Genomic DNA, 18,493 nt, shown 5'->3' on the forward strand with positions numbered 1-18,493 from the left:
GTCTGTCTGTCTGTCTGTCTGTCTGTCTGTCTGTCTGTCTGTCTGTCTGTCTGTCTGTCTGTCTGTCTGTCTGTCTGTCTGTCTGTCTGTCTGTCTGTCTGTCTGTCTGTCTGTCTGTCTGTCTGTCTGTCTGTCTGTCTGTCTGTCTGTCTGTCTGTCTGTCTGTCTGTCTGTCTGTCTGTCTGTCTGTCTGTCTGTCTGTCTGTCTGTCTGTCTGTCTGTCTGTCTGTCTGTCTGTCTGTCTGTCTGTCTGTCTGTCTGTCTGTCTGTCTGTCTGTCTGTCTGTCTGTCTGTCTGTCTGTCTGTCTGTCTGTCTGTCTGTCTGTCTGTCTGTCTGTCTGTCTGTCTGTCTGTCTGTCTGTCTGTCTGTCTGTCTGTCTGTCTGTCTGTCTGTCTGTCTGTCTGTCTGTCTGTCTGTCTGTCTGTCTGTCTGTCTGTCTGTCTGTCTGTCTGTCTGTCTGTCTGTCTGTCTGTCTGTCTGTCTGTCTGTCTGTCTGTCTGTCTGTCTGTCTGTCTGTCTGTCTGTCTGTCTGTCTGTCTGTCTGTCTGTCTGTCTGTCTGTCTGTCTGTCTGTCTGTCTGTCTGTCTGTCTGTCTGTCTGTCTGTCTGTCTGTCTGTCTGTCTGTCTGTCTGTCTGTCTGTCTGTCTGTCTGTCTGTCTGTCTGTCTGTCTGTCTGTCTGTCTGTCTGTCTGTCTGTCTGTCTGTCTGTCTGTCTGTCTGTCTGTCTGTCTGTCTGTCTGTCTGTCTGTCTGTCTGTCTGTCTGTCTGTCTGTCTGTCTGTCTGTCTGTCTGTCTGTCTGTCTGTCTGTCTGTCTGTCTGTCTGTCTGTCTGTCTGTCTGTCTGTCTGTCTGTCTGTCTGTCTGTCTGTCTGTCTGTCTGTCTGTCTGTCTGTCTGTCTGTCTGTCTGTCTGTCACAAACAGAGTCAGAGTCAGAGTCAGAGTCAGAGTCAGAGTCAGAGTCAGAGTCAGAGTCAGAGTCAGAGTCAGAGTCAGAGTCAGAGTCAGAGTCAGAGTCAGAGTCAGAGTCAGAGTCAGAGTCAGAGTCAGAGTCAGAGTCAGAGTCAGAGTCAGAGTCAGAGTCAGAGTCAGAGTCAGAGTCAGAGTCAGAGTCAGAGTCAGAGTCAGAGTCAGAGTCAGAGTCAGAGTCAGAGTCAGAGTCAGAGTCAGAGTCAGAGTCAGAGTCAGAGTCAGAGTCAGAGTCAGAGTCAGAGTCGGAGTCGGAGTCGGAGTCGAAGTCGGAGTCGGAGTCGAAGTCGGAGTCGGAGTCGGAGTCGGAGTCGGAGTCGGAGTCGGAGTCGGAGTTGGAGTCGGAGTCGGAGTCGGAGTCGAAGTCGGAGTCGGAGTCGTAGTCGGAGTCGGAGTCGGGGTTGGAGTCGGAGTCAGAGTCAGAGTCAGAGTCAGAGTCAGAGTCAGAGTCAGAGTCAGAGTCAGAGTCAGCGTCAGAGTCAGAGTCGGAGTCGGAGTTGGAGTCGGAGTCGGAGTCGGAGTCGGAGTCGGAGTTGGAGTCGGAGTCGGAGTTGGAGTCGGAGTCGGAGTCGGATTTAGTCAGAGTTAGAGTCAGAGTTAGAGTCAGGGTCAGAGTCAGAGTCAGAGTCAAGCTCAAAATCAGGGTCAGGATCAGAGTCAGAGTCCAAATAAAATGCGTTAAACGTACAAGTGGGATTGATGCTAGCCAAATTTTTATACGTGGGTACCGCGCATTTTCATTCCACTGCACAGAAGGGATAGGGTCAGCGATGCTAGTCTAACTGTCACGGACCTGCTAAAACTTGGCATTGATCGTTTATTGGATTCCATTGTAAGGTAGATGGCACAAGACACAAATCTTCCACATGATTGTGAGGAACGTGCTGCTCGAGCCAAAGATATTGATGGTAGATGGCACTTTTACGCTTCATCCATCAATTCCAATTATTTTGCTGCTTGATAGGCTAGTTCTATTCCATCACAAAAGGTTTGAAGCTTCGTAACTAAGAATATTATCTTAAAAATACCAGTACTTGGGCATCTACCCTTATTGAGTTTATCCCATTCTTGACGGTTAATAGAATTACTTTCAAACTCGTTAATTGAAACTAAGCTAATTCAGTAAGCCTTTTTTTAATCACTGGGGAAACTAAATGACACTAAATGAATAAACGAAATGAACGCCTTTCAAATCTAAAACGACATCCGATCAATTTACCACTTTCGATTATAACCCAGCTGAGTAGAAAATCGCAATGTTCCGTAGGAATGCAAATATATGAAACCACGGTTATCATTTCTTTCCCCCGCGACATTTCCACGATTAAGAATGTGCTCATCTCCGATAGCTCCGGGGGAAATTCCACAGCCACAACCCGCCGCGACCGAGCGTACACTCGAACCAAATTAAGACGATCATCCAACCGGGAAAAATGGAATAAACGCTGCAAAATAAAACTCCCCAGCCGCTCCGAGCTTATCGCTGCTACCGGGTGGAGCAAAAAAAAAAAAAAAAAGAAAGAAGCGAATTCCACACAAGTATGCTCTCGTCCCTATATATGAGTGTAGAGATATTCCCACACTTCACGATCGCAGCACAGGAAACCCCGTCGTGGATGCTGCAGGGAATTGCATGCATGTTCCAGAAGAGATGTAATATCTCCGCTGCTGGTACGCCGCGCTTGGATTGGGCTTTTCCCGGAGAATTGCATACAGACAAAATAATCCACCGAAGAGCAGGGTGTGGAGTGCATGAGAAGCGAAAAAAAATACATTTTTACGCTGATGGAAACTGAGATAGCTCAAATTGCCGCTTTTGAACGCGAATGTGCTTAGGCGGGCGGACGGGCGGGTGGACGGTCCTGGCGGTCGGTTGCATGTTTTGGGTGATGGACGGGACGGGAGTTCGACTGGCGACAAGTTGGTTCACAGCTTCGTTCACCGACGTTTATGCCTACGGAGTCTACGGTGAAATATATTTGCTGACGCGGAGATGAAGTTTTTTTTCATCCTTCTCGGTAGAAAAATATAGCCGCCAACCAACCACAGTTGCATGCTTGCTGTAAATGCCTTTTGCACTGCAACATTTGCAGTGCAACGTGTTGTTGCACAGTGGAGCAATTTAGCTGGAAATGAAAAATGTATGTACTCACAATTTATGGTTACTTATTTCCAACCCTAGAACGGTGATGGCTCATAGTGATCTCGTTCACGGTTAGTGAAAGTGGTTGAATGATACGTGTGTATTCAACATGTTTTATGCTGGCACTGCAAAGTGAATATGGGGTACCGCTTGCGAGCGGAGGATACAGGATTTGTTCACGCGAACCTTTGCGGAAAATTTGTAGATATACAACCAGAGTAGTGGGTGGGTAGCAGTAGGTAAGCTGCGGTTGTATCCCCCGGGATCGTCAAAGATATATTTTACACCATCTCCTGTGTTTTATGCAGGTGGACGCGAGATTGCTTGGACAGAGATGAAAAACTGCGAGGAAATCTAGTAATTTGGTTATCTGCAAACAACTTATGTTTTATTTTATTTATGAGTTTTATCCATTTTAGGCCAATTAATCAAAGAATAAAGTTCAATAATACACTGCAACTCTCAAACCATAAATTTCGACAAAAATTCTACTTTCATTTTCTGCTTGAATAGCATATTTAAGTTTAAAAATAGCTTAATACAACACAACGCACCAACCAGCCTGCGGTATCCGAGCTCAACATTTGGTGCAAATTTTCTCGATTTCAATTATTCACCGCTTAGCAATCGCCCGAATCGACCGAGGGGCCAGATGTTATCGCTTTTGCCACTTACTGAAGAATCAATTGGCCACTGCGCGTCACCCCGGCCAGTAAGGGTGGTCCTAGAGCTAGCAAGTTACCAACACTTTTTTGTTACTGCGTGGGGGAGAAAATCTGTGAACTAATAAATATTGATGAAATCAGACATGTCGTATAGTGTTAGTTAGTCGAAGGCGGAAGGTCAATAGACGAAATTGCAACGAGTAGATCCAGCGGAGCAACAGCATCCTGCCAACACGAATAACGAATCGAGAATTGTTGGTCATCCTTAGTCACCAGCAGTCAAATATGGAAACGAATTTGAAAAAAATTGTTCGTAAATCCACCTATCAGATTCTGCCTGCATTTGATTTTAACTGTCAAAATAACAATAAGTTAATGCTGTCAGATTACTATGATAATGATTTGACTAGCTCAGAAGTTCATGTCAGATGCGAAATTTCAGCTTTTCAACACTAGAAAACATATCAAAATCACCATTGCTTTCTGTACCGCGTGGTATTGTGTTGATAAAACGGAAAGCCAAAAGTTGTTTTGTACCGCCACCCATGCTGTCCTGATTTTATGAATCGGATTTCGACGCGTACTCACTCATCCACTGCAGTCGGCGATCGGCGGTGAAAAAGACGCCGCCCACCACCACCGTACGGTAGGTGAAAATCCGATGAAAAGAAAGATAATTTCACACAGCTGCTAAATTGAAATTTTATATTCCAAGCATCGTTACTAACAGCTCGCCGCTCGAAGCTCGGACTTGAGAACTTTTCTACTGGCTTTCCAGCACGCCAGTAAAGATGCTAATCGTGGGCTTCCAGTTTCGGGGGAGGTTGGTTGATTTGTAGTTCAATTTCGGTATATCTTTTCAAGGATCTGCGAATAGCCTCCGTCAACAGTTAAAGTGGGTCGCAACCTCCAGGACGGCTAATTTGTTGGTATAAATTTAAGAAATTTATGTGACAAAGTGCGAACTCTGTGCGTATTCGAATCGGTCAATTGAATCGCGATTAAGCACTCAAAACAATAACTTAAGGAAATTCAATTTTTCCAATGCATGCCCAATGTCAACTGAGAAATGACAAATAACTGACTTCAGTATCCTTCGTTATTTATTCCTTATTTCGTTGATGTTTTTTGTTTCTCTGTCTACAATGCCCCGGGAGCATTTGAATCCCTTAGCACTGAAGCAGGCGGATTCCTTTTTTTTAACAATGGACATCACCGACCGAGTCGTCCGACTCGGAGACTTCCGACAAACCGAACGGAAGGGAAATGCTTTCGCACTGGATTTTAATTCAATTTGAATAATTGAATCACTCGCTAGCAAAATCTCGACCTTTATTCCTTTGGTACGCTTTCCTTGCGTACTGTTTTTCTTTTCCATCACGAGACCCGGTCGCGCTGCCGCGCTGCCGGATGGTGGAGTGGAGGGTAGTAAACTGGACCTTGTTGAGCTGAAATTGAATTCATGGGAAAACCGGCAAAGTGAGTGAACAAGTGGTTCTTGAGCTACTGGTCGATTCAATTCCAAGTAAATAGAATAAATCTTTGCGCGCCGCTGTGTGCACAGGGAGCCCCGTTTGCGAGGGATTGATGGTTGTTGGATGGGAGGCCGAAAAATTGACGCTTCGAAGCTTTGCAATAGCTGTGTGTCACAAACTGTGTCGAAAATTGATGGCAATTGTTGTCGAAGTACGACAACTACCGCACTCGGAGGTTTAATGGTCTGAATAATACACATATTTTGATTAGGCTGACAGCGTAGTCAGCAGAAAACACTCCAACCGTAGGCAGTCAAATCTAGTCTATTAATGGGCAGGGAAGAAATCGAATATTTATTATCTGACCGAATGTTTAAAATTCTGTTTTTTGACATTAATGATACGGAACGTATGGTCGTGGTAGAACTGGCCGCTGAAATTCATTATTTTTATTAATCAACAGGTGATATAACCTACAGTGAAATTTGTAAATGATTTGCTTTGGTTAGCTCAACAGTATTATAAGTGACACTTTTTTGATATGATTTTTTAATTGATTACTGAAAATATTAGATACAGTGCTCTGGGACTTAAATTTCATTTGAAAATAAAAAAAGTTTCTTGAACACTTTTGGTTTTTGGCCGAATTTTTCCAACATATATTTTTGGGAAATTTAATAAGAAAAAAAATTACCATGCGTCTCCTTTTTCTCAGAAATCAATGGAGTTACCATGTTCACCAGGATTGCAACGGTGAAAAGAACAACTTCTTGAATGACTTGTTCAAGAATTTTTGCGTCAATGCTAAACTACAATTCAATTTTCATTTGGGAGTATTACTCGTTGGAGTACGTTTGAAACCAATGAACATAGGGTACGGGAGGGTATTTTCAGCAGGTTTCTAAATTCAGCCTATTTGCCTCTTCTTTCGCCAATAAAAATACTTTGCCGACATACAATTTTAAAATGTTATAAGTATTTTCTTCAGACTGTAAGTAATCTACTATTTTTTGTTCAACGAACGTCAAAACCATCTGTTCTTCCACTAGAACTAGGCCATAGGCCGAAAAAATAGATGCCATCGCTTAATGGGCTGAAAATACCCTCCCGAGCCCTATTTGGAGCCCCGGAGTAACAAAAATTCTTATAATGCAAGAAACAACGCTCTTTTGTTTCACTTGAATGTGTTTACTCCCTTTGTCAGCTTCCCTCCTGTTGTTCTGTCGTAAATCTGTCTTTTTTCGGTAATCCTTACAATGCAAGACAATCCTTTTTTACGGTTTTGAACCTTCCCCCTGTCAATGGCCACCCTATTCCTTCCTTTCAGTAATCCCTTCTTATCACCCAGTCAGGAGTATAACTGTTATCGTTCCAATTGCACCCCGTTACCTACCTCTTTACCCATTTGAATCTTCCTTCCCCTTATTAATTAAATTGTATTGCCTCCAGTACCTTAAGATAGTATTTTAGGGTCATTACTGTTTACCATATTTTTAAACGATCTTCCCCGGAAGGTTGTGAACTTCGTGACCTTAGTTGAGAAAGTACTAGGTACTGGAAAAATTCATGCATGCATGCATGCATCTTTGTGAATCCTCACCAGAACAAATACCAATGATCAGCAAGGCCAACTTCGACAGTGGAATATTATGAGACTCGTGCAATACAGAACAGACTACGCAGACGACGAATGAGCAGTCATGCGCTATTATTTGTTTGACTTAAATAGTGTTTCAAAAATTCAAAAAATGCGAGCGCCACGAAAATATGAAAGATTTTGTACGCTAACGGTTCTGCCAATTGTGAATGGATTTCCATGGTTTATATATCGATCGACTCATAATAGATGTAGCAATTGTATGTTTTCTATTATGATTTTCTTATTCAATCACGAATGTGTGAAAATTAACGAAAAATTTCAAGGTCAAATACCCTCATACATTTTCTTTATGATTGCTTTGCTTCACAGGCAGGGACGACAGTTAGATACACCTTCTGTTTACTGTGATTCCGATTACTTTATTTTTAGAAAAAAAAAGCAACAAAACCCCCTCGTCCCAACAAGTCGAAGATTCTTTATGACATTCAGACTTACACTAATTTGATATCTGTGCTTGGGAAGTACGCCATATAAAGTGATAAAGTTATATCTCTCGTTCTAACAAGGTTTCCGGGGACCGCGGATAATCTACTCCAATTGGATGTCCTGAAAGTGAACAGTGATAAAAAAGTGAGCAATTAACCCCATCTTTCAGCTGATGGTATCCACATGCAAGACTTAAATCAACTCTGATGTCTTATATGAAAAAGGGGTTGACGGAATATACATGCATGTAACGTGATGCAGCGTCTTTCAAAGTGTGGAAGAATTAGCGATTGTCTGATCCGAAAATAGTCTGGTAGTTTACTGTAGAGCACCGAAACTGAGACTGGAATGGTGATATTGAACGACTGCCGAAACGATTTGGTGACTTATTATGTTGGTTTATTGATTGGGTATGACTCGATTAGGACTCGATCATGACTGACTTATCGGTGCGAATGGGTTCCGTTTTATACCCGATCGAACCTCTATACATTGATACAATTTATACTTATTACTAGGAAGATTCCTGGAGTAACTAAGTAGCAAAAGACGCGTAAGCATAAAGTATGCATTGCGCGCGTTAGCATAATAATTCTAGCGACGGCACCACATTCGGTTTATAGGAATGGGCACGTCTTTTAATATGTATACTACAATAGGCTTTGGATATTAATTTGTTGCTTTACAATTAGTTGTATGTAATTGTTTACATATGTACTTTCGCTTGTATTGCTGACAAGTGTGAAATAACTGATAAACAGAGTATATCTCTATTTTCAAGGAGATTGACGAGTGAACTAATGATAAATTTACTCAGATTATTTATTTATTTTTCGGTTCAACCATAAGTCGTGCGTCCAATGACAAATATTTCATGTGTTGAGTAAGATCCTTAAGCCAGTTAACATTCGTTTCAAGCTAGTTATACCTGAAGTTGACTAGTGCTACAAGTCACACAAAAATGTTCAAAACGCGATATGTCGCCAATCACTAGGGAGTTATAATTATGACCTGATAAAACTCTTTGGGGAAGTAAAAATACGAAACGGATAAAACAGAGCACGGACATTTAGGAAATTTAAACTCGTCTTCTTGTATCAAATTTATAGGCAAGAATGTATCCCGCATTTTGCACCTTACTGGACACCGCAATCTAAAAGATGTCGCAGTGAGGATGCTCTAGTGAGAAAAATAAAGAGCGACAATGGTAATTAGAAAAAATAATCTGGTTTAATCCAGGTACAGCTGCTAGCACAATATTACTATACAGTCAATTAATGATTTGCGTGACAAACACAATTTCTTTTCGGCGAGACGATTAAGGCTTGACGAACTTGATATCTGTGTTGGAAAGTACGCTACAGCTGTAGTGTTCGGTTATAATATAATTCTTTATGGATGCGTATGTTTGCCATTTCATTGGAAATATCTGTGAAATCTATTGAAGTTTGAATGTATACAATGTTGCTAGTTTGATAAATATTACATTCAACGCATGAATTATTATTAGATGCATGGATATATGCTCCTATCGCTACAAAGAGACTTGCGTAGTCCTACGTCACCTATGCGGTCGTGTCTTGTACACAATTGTTTTATTGTTTAGTTCGTAGGTGTTCATGTACACTGTTAGGCCGATAAATGTAAATCAATAATAAACAGCTAAACAGTATGGTTTTAGATCAGGCTGTTGAACCACAGAGAACAGACATCCATTCAGGAACAAATTTTTCCGGAATTCTTGGATAAAATTTCAAATTAAAATCACCTAATATGCTAGCGACACCACCACTATAGTTTCCCAACTAAATGATTCTTTTGATTTGGATACTGACAACCTTTGGCTCCTCTGGCGCTAGAATATATGGACTATATGCGTTATGCTAGCGCCAGAAGGTAGCTGTTGTGAGTTTAGTGTAGAATTTTATGCCCCTATAACGACATCATCACTATAGTTTCCCAACTAATTTGACATAATATATATCAATTTTGTTGATTTTTTTCGGTGAAAATAAAAACTATGATGCTTTCAGCGGACGTTTCGACTTACTATCCTTCAGTCATTGACTACGCCTAAAACATAATTACACTGGGGAGCCCTCTCTCGCCAGTAATTGCAAACGTAGTAATGGAAAAGCTGGAACAGGAGAGTATGCGCTTACTACAAGAAAATCAGGTTCCGCTCCTATACTACCGCCGATATGTGGATGACTACCTGTGCATCGCAAAGGAGGAACACATTCAAGCAATCTTGGAAACTTATAATGCGTTCCATGAAAGGCTTGAATTTACCATTGAAAAAGAACAGCATGGAAAGATCAAGTTTCTGGATATGATGCTAACCCGGGACAACGGAAGAATTTTAACAAATTGGCTGCCCAAGCAAGCCAATGGGAGATACCTGGACTATACATCGGAGAGCCCGTTTCAACATAAGTGTAACACAGTAATCGCATTATACGATCGAGCAATCAAACTAACAAACATAAATGATCGTCCAGCGGCAATACAGAGAGCAACAAAAATCTTAGAGAGCAACAGTTATCCGATTTGGTTTACTCAAAAAATGTTAAAACAGCGCGTACACAAACACTACAACACAATGGAAAATGAAATTCAAAATAGTGAGGATGCAAAATACATGTCGACTCCCTATGTACCGTTGCTACAAAACCTAGGAACAAAATAAAAAATTAAATTTTCAGTAAACTGAAACACCCGATCCCGGCTACAAAACAGAAGAATGTTGTGTACTCCATACCATGTGGAGCAGGAGATAACATGGAATATATAGGACAGACAGGTAGAAGACTAGAAACCCGAATAGCGGAACATAAAAATGACACTAGAAAATCAGAAGCTAGGACAGGTTTAACGCTACATACTATACAAGAAGGTCATGTTTTTGACTTTAAAAATACGCGCGTTTTAGAAAAAATCGAAAACAAGGAAACCCGTCTCACAGCCGAAATATTTCACATTAAAGTAAAAGGACAAGAGCGGACCGTAAACTTACAGCGAGAGTGCGGGAATTTTAATGACACATACAACGGTCTAATGACTAAGCTGCGACAATTAGAAGACAAGAAAAAACGATAGCTTAGTTAGTAATAGTTATAGAGGACGACGCAGTGAGAATAGATGTTTAATGTAAGTGTTAAAAACTCGTGATCTGGCTGCACGGTTAATGTTGGTGTTAGCTCCAGATACCTCTCGACTGAAAAGCAGCATAATTGCAACATGAAGTGAAAAGTAAGGCGACAGAAGGTTAAAAACGTGCTTCATAAAAAAAGGCTTCTAATTAGTCAACTTAGAAGACTAGTTCATTTGATTACCATCGATCATTAATCATTACCATCGATTAAAGTTATTAATACAATATATTACACTAGTGAGGTTAGTCAGTGAGTTATATGTGCATATCATCACCTATAGTGTAAGTTAGCTCAAATAAGAACACTCATGGTAGAGTATTATAACAAATATTGTTTCAATAATTACCTTTGCTTGTAGGGTCAATTATATTGTTATTGTTGAGATTGCCATTTCGGATAGTGCTTGAAGAAACACTACAATGTAAGTTCTTAATACATTATGATAAAAATGAGGTTATTAAGACGAATAAATTCCAGTTTGAAGCTGCTTGTTCTAACCTACACAACTGCTATCAGAAAGTGATTCTTCCGAAAATCGACAATTCCCAACAGTAAGTTTGTGTTGACGATAGAAAACTGTTCGAAATTAATTAGTGTAAAATAGTTAAATAAATGTAATTATGTTTTAGGCGTAGTCAATGACTGAAGGATAGTAGGTCGAAACGTCCGCTGAAAGCATCATAGTTTTTATTTTCACCGAAAAAAATCAACAAAATTGATATATAAAATTCACGGTGACGAACTCCAACAATATAAATAATAATTTGACACAAGTTTTATCCAAGTGTGGATCTTTCGCTGGGACGTCTGTTCTCTGTGGTTGAACTATTGAAAGTTCTAAAGTGTTTTATTGTACTCTTATGGTGGTCTTCCAGACCAATTTTGGTCTTGAATGCCATCATAAGAGTGTTATAAAACTCAAATTGTTACTAAGGTTGCGTAAACTGAAACGCTGTGGGAAAGCTATAAGTAGTAGGAAAAGTAGGAAATAAAATCAATCTCAGCTATTTAATAAAAATATCGGTAGAAGACTCTATAAACAAATATAATTTAATATGACTAGGTGTTCCGCAGGGAAGTAATAATGGCCCAATGTTATTTTTGTTCTACACGCAGTCAGCTAATAGCCCTGGGTTTCTATAAATTTATTTGAAATTTGATACTGCCTTTTGGTCTCGAGTTGTGTGCAAAAATGTTTATTTTTCGTGTACAGTCGACGTTTCGAATGGTATTGTATTCGATGTGCCCGGGTAAAATATGTTGCAGAGAAATCGGCAACCTTGCTTGTCCAACGACACAAATCGCTTGACAAGGAATAGGTAAATATTTTATAAAATGATTTTTAATATGTCATATGTTATTCAATTTGTTATTTGTTATTGCATTGGTTATTCAATAGCTTAGTAATACCAAAATATGTTATTCCAAACTACCTTGAAAATCCCTCTGTCTTGAAAGTCTGTCTATCATGAAAGTCTGTTCGTTTTAACAGTCAGTCCGTCCTGTCTGTTTGACCGTCTGACGTCTGTTTGTTTGCCTGTTTTAAAAGTTGGCCTGTCTTGAAAGTCTGTTTGTCTTGAAAGTCTGTTTGTCTTGCAAGTCAGTCTGTCTTCAAAATCCCACTGTCTGGAAAGTTCCTGTGTCTTTACAGTTGATTTATCTTGAAAATACCAGTATTGAAAATCTCTCTGTCTTATGAGTCGGCTGTCTTGAAAATCGGTGAGAGTTGGACTGTCTTAAAAGTCAACCTTTTTTGAAAATCTGACCGCAATGAAGGTCAGTCTGTTTCGAAAGTTGGTCAGTCTGTCTAGAAAATTGATCAGTTTGTCTTGAAAGTCGGTCTGTTCTTAAAGTCTTTCTTGAAAGTTCGTGTGTCTTGAGAATCCCACTGTCCTGGAAGTCACTTTGTCGACTGTCGTCTGTCTTAAAAATCTCTTGAAACTATCTTTATCTTAAAAGTTTGTCTATCTTAAAAGTCATTCTGTCTTGAAAGCCAGTCTGTCTTGAAAGACTGTCTATTTTGAAAATCTGTCTTGAAAGTCTGTCTGTCTTAAAAGTCAATCTGTTTCGAACGTCACTTTGTCTTGAAAGTCGGTCTTTCTTAAAAAAAACTTCTCTTGAAAGTTTGTCTGTCTTGAAAGTTGCTCTCTCTTGAAATTCTGTCTTTCTTAAAAGCCAGTCTGTCTTGAAAGTCTGTCTGTCTTTACAGCCGGTTTGTCTTGAAAGACAGTCTGTCTATAAAGGATATGTGTCTTGGAACTCTGTGTGTCTTGAAAGTCTGTGTGTCTTGAAAGTCTGTCGGTCTCGAAAATCGATCTGTCTTGTAAGTCGGTCTATCTTGAAAATTTGTCTCTCATAAAAGTTGGCCTAACTTGAAAGCCGTTCTGGATTGAAAGACGGTCTATATTGAAAATCGATCTGTCTTGAACGTCAGTCTGTCTTGAAAGCCAGTCTGTCTTGAAAGTCAGCTTATCTTCAAAGTCTGACTCTTTAGAAAGTCCGTCTTGAAAGTCTGTTTGTCTGGAAAGGCATTCTGACTTGAAAGTCGGTCTTTTTTGAAAATCCGTCTGTCTTGAAAATCGGTCTATTTTGAAAGTCGATCTGTATTGAACGTCAGTCTTTCTTGAAGGTCGGTTTGTCTTAAAAGTCAGCTTGTCTTCAAAGTTTGACTCTTTTGAAAACCCGTCTGTCTTGAAATCCGGCCTTTTTTGAAAGTCTGTCTGTCTTGAAATTCAGTCTGTCTTGAAAGTCGGTCTGTTTTGAAAGTTAGCATGTTTTGAAGGTCAGTCAGTCTTGAAAGTTTGTTTGTCTTGAAAATCAGTCTGTGTTGAAAGTCCGTTTTTCTTAAAAATCGATCTGTTTTGAAAGTCGGCCTATCTTCAAAGTCAGTCTACCGTGAAAGTTGGTGTATCTCGAAATCCGTCTATCTTGGAATTCCGCCTGTCTTGAAAGTTATTTTATCTTGAAAGTAAGTCTATCTTGAAAGTCGTTCTGTCTTGAAAGTTGTCTGCCTGTCGATCTGTCTTATAAGTCGATCTCTCTTGAAGGTCTTGAAAGTCGGTCGGTCTTGAAAGTTTGTCTTAAAGGTCTTATCAGTAGTATCGAGCGAATTTAGTTCTGGAGTAAATATGATAAATTTTTTCTATATGGAATAGTTCTCGCGTAATTTTTCAAACGGACCTAAGTAACAATGAGAGATTCTCTTCGGGCCTGTTTGCTTTCGTTTATCACGGCAATGCAATCGCACTTTAACGTATCAGTTTATATGTTGGCGTTACTAGCTGGGTATGAAATGGGGAAGGCAAATGAGGAAGCGTCCAACATAGCTCCAGCCATCCCATACCTAGCGCCTCTACGTGGCCTTACCCAAAAGCAAAGCTAATTCCGTTATCGAAATTTGACCTTCTGTTTTTATACGATAGACTTCGCAACCAGCCGTTAGAATACAGGACAGTGCGGGGTCAGCGTTGCGATCCTATTAACTCTAACAGCCTCTCCCAGCCAAGATTCGAACATACGACGACTGGCTTATTAGACCAGCGTCTTACCTCGAGACCAACTGGCAGGCACCCAGTAATGCTCTACTGAGTAGCCAACCTAGGAGCTGCGAAGCTGGGTGGTTGCCGGCTGCCTGATCTGAACCACACGACCTGTTAAGACGAAAGCTTAATATAAATTATTTTAATTACTTATTTAGTTTGAGCTCATGAAGCACCTCATACTGTACACTCAAGTACTTTTTTTACACGGTTCGTTTTTTCGAATATTGAGAACGGGGCTATTTAGGGACTATTCATTTATTTCTCAATACGTTTGGGAGAGGCCCGACATTCGTCACGTATTTTGTAAATGGTCTCTAAATTGCACCGTTCTTGAGTAATCGAAAAAAACAAACCGTGTAAAAAAGACTCGAGTGTACAGTGAAAAATCTGACCGAAAAACGTTTAAATAATGGTCATGGATATCAGAAGAAAAAATTAAATTAATAATGGAAGCACTTGTGGAAACTCAAATGATGCAATTCTATTCCATTCGACGGACTGGTGGTGAGATTATTCTAGATAAGTTATGTATTTAGAAACGGGAGGTCGATGCTGAAAGGAGTGTCTTACATTTCCGTGGAATCGTGCAAGTGACATTGCTTATAGATCCACCAAGCCCCTTTTAGTTCTCCACGAACAGCATTGACATGAAAGTTGCTGGGTAGATAAATACGATTCTGCAGTAATTCTACTTGTATACAATGGGAAACCCCTGAGGTGATGCAGGCTACCCCCATACATACATACTTACATTGATTGCTGCCCAGTAAATATTTTCATATGTATATCAGAGTAACAAATGAGTTATATGTACTTATATATACCCTAAAAAATCGTATCTGATGCACAAAACTAGCATATATGTGTACTAATTTGGAGGCCATATACGTACAACAAAATATACCTTAACAATTCCACTTTACGAGTCGTTATATGCAATAAGATCCTACTCAAAGCGATTAGTTGTATAATGATATACAATTCTGTACTGGAAGTCGTAAGTCAATCACTTGTTATTGTCAAATACGACAGAATATAAACTTGTGTGCGTTTTATTAGGCTATTTTTACGATCCTGAATTTATCAAAAGTCAATAACGATTTTCGTACATTGATATTCGAGTTGGTGTTTGCTGGGTGGCGTTACTAGCAAGGTAATAGTTAGGAAAACTTTAGTTGAATTGCATTTATGTTGCCGCAATAATCGGAAGAGAGGGACGTCAAAGAGAGCCTCTCAATGTTAATTATATCCTTTCGAGAGTTTTTCATTTCAAATATATTTATTTACTGATTTGCAATTCATTTCCGCATTCTAGTATTGAACCACTACTGATTTTCCGTGATATGACATTTTCTGAGTCGCTTCAGATTTCTAAAAATCCACGCTACTTTTGATAAATTTTCTTTTGATGTGGCAATCATGGGTGGTGAGCGGTAAGATTTCACTTTTCAACAGAGCCACGTTTCTGCTTCCAGTCATTTAATTTGATACTCTTGCAGGAATATCATATTCACAGAATAACTCAACATCGCATCCGTTACATTCATATGAATGTTTGGAAAAACCATTAAAATAAAAACAAATACATATCAGCACGCATCTATGCAATCAGCCGACATCGGCATCATGCCATTAAGGTATAATAATTGGTTTTAGGCATCAAATAGTCTGGAAAATCCAGACAAATCTGGAAGGTTGGCAACGCTGCTCAGAAGGTTTAATTTAATTTAAATTCAAGATTCAAAATTCGGTCCACATGAACAACCCCAGAACTTGTGGTGATTTTTTATAAAATTCATTCGCGATTACATGTTCACTATGCAAAATAAAAGATTTGCATTCATGTTAAAATCGACTATGTGGTTTTTTTATCAACATCATTATCATTGAATACATCAAGCTAGTTTTTCATGCTGTGATGGGGACGCTTCAGTCAGTGGGTTTCAAACATATGGGATAATATTTCGCTTGATTTTTAATTTGTTTAGCTACTGAAACAAACGCTATTTTTTCAGACAATGAAATCAGACAACATTCAAATTTTTTATTGTACTTTAATATCGACCGGATTTTGATGGCTTCGGTAACTGATTCTTTCCGACATAAATCTTCAAAATAATTGAAGGTTTAAATTTCCCGTCGATAGCTAGGTATTTGGTATTCACGTTTTCCGGCATTCTGGCAGCGAAGGCATTAAATCCGACAAGCCATCAGCTCACTTTTCATCGCCGAATTCCTATCGTCAATTATTTTGGCTTCGAGAACGAAACTTGGCCAACAACAACAACACGCATCGGCGGCACATCAGACGGAAGCCTCGGCTCGGAACAACACAAGCACAAAGGTGCAGATTGAAATCAAAACGCAATAAATGCCGGCCTGTTCTGTTCTGTTCTGTTCTGTGCCGGCTGGGTGCCTATCGGATTGACTGCCGACTGCCGCTCACAATCACGCAACAAGACAACCATCGCACAGTAGTCCAAAAGGGCGAAAAGTGGAACTTTTTTCCTAGTGTCTCTTGTTTGCATTTTATCATTTATGGTCTTCAGCACTTTTGTTCGTATGAATATACCCCTTAATCTAAAACTATCAAAGGTTAGTCATCTCTTCCTGTAATGAAAATAAAAAAATAACTTTTTTGTGTTAGGAAATATAGACATAGTTCCTTCGGCAAAGTCGTAAATATTGTAAAAACAAGCAACTTTGCTGAAGAAATAAAATTTCTATCTTTATCGAGTGCTGAACTATAGGCCATATTCTTGAAAACTTCTTTAAAAACTGGTTTTTCATGCTTAACTTTTATTAGTTGCATTTTACAAGAATACAATATTCTAGGCAATTATCGAAGCTCTCAAAATACACGTTTTTGCAGAAGACCGCAAATCTCTTGGACCTTTACTTGCTGAGGTATTGCATATTCAAGCTTTAAATTTCCATAGCTTTACGAGCCCATGGGGTAAAATGGAGCAAGCGGATTTATGGAATCAACGCTTCATCTTAAAGCTCAAGTCGATTGCTATAAACTTGTACGGGTTTCGCTTGTCCCCAACCACTCAAATGAGAGGATGGCAACCATACGTTTTATGCGTTTCGCGTTCGCGAAAGGCTCGATACACGTCCAGTTTTTTTGTGTTCGTAGATAGAAACCTGATTTCTACGGCAAAGTTATAGAAAATATAAAGATTAACAATTTTGCCAAAGAAATGATATTTCTATCTCTATCGAGTGCACAGTTGTAGAGCATTTTCTTTGGAAATTCTTTAAAAATCAGTTTTTCATGCTTAGCATATGTTGGTTGCATTTTACAAGTGTATATGGTTCTAGGCGATTATTGAAGGACTCAAAACACATATTTTTGCAGAAGATTGTAAATCTCTAGGACCTTTCCTTACAAAGTTATCGGTTATTTAAGCTTTATTTTTCCTTAACCTCACGAGCTAAAAGCTATAACTTTGTAAGGAAAGGTCCTAGAGATTTAATATATTCTGCAAAAACGTGTATTTTGAGGCCTTCAATAATCACCTAGAACCATATATTCCTGTAAAATGCAACCAACATAAGCTAAGTATGAAAAACTAATTTTTAGAGAATTTCCAAGGAAAATTCTCTATCGCTCTGCACTTGATAGGAATAGAAATGTCATTTCTTTAGCAAAGTTGTTTACCTTTATATTTTCTATAACTTTGCCGAAGATACCATGTGTCTATCTACGACCACAAAAAAATGGACGTGCATCGAGCCTTTAGCGAACGCGAAACACATAAAACGTATGCTTACCGTACTCTCATTTGGGTGGTTGGGGACAAGCGGAACCCGTACAAGTTTATAGTACTCAACTTAAGCTTTAAGATAAAGCGCTGGTTTCATAAATTCGCTTGCTCCATTTTACCCCATAGGCTCGTGAAGCTATGGAAATTTATAGCTTGAATATGCGATAACTCAGCAAGTAAAGGTCCAAGAGACTTGCGATTTGCTACAAAAACGTGTATTTTGAGAGCTTCGATTATTGCCTAGAACATTGTATTCTTGTAAAATGCAACTAACGAAAGCTAAGGATAAAAAACCAATTTTTAAAGTAGTTTTAAAGAATATGGCCTATAGTTCAGCACTCGATAAAATCTCGAGAAATTTTATTTCTTCAGGAAAGTTGCTTGTTTTTACAATATTTACAACTTTGCCGAAGAATCTATGTCTATATTTCCTAACACAAAAAAGTTATTTTTTTATTTCCATTATAGTAAGCGATGATGAACTTTTGACAGTTTTAAATTAAAGGGGATATTCATACGAACAAAAGTGCTGAAGACCATAAATGTTCAAATGAAAGCAAAAGACACTAGGAAAAAAGTTCCACTTTTCTCCCTTTTGAACCACTGTGCATCGCCAAGCGACGCAGCGTGGCGCGGCGGGGTGGTGCAAGTCGTACCCCGGCCAAATAAGCACAAAAGCTCACATCTGC

This window comes from Sabethes cyaneus, chromosome 2, assembly GCF_943734655.1.
Source record: "Sabethes cyaneus chromosome 2, idSabCyanKW18_F2, whole genome shotgun sequence".
In the NCBI taxonomy this organism is placed as follows: Eukaryota; Metazoa; Arthropoda; class Insecta; order Diptera; family Culicidae; genus Sabethes; species Sabethes cyaneus.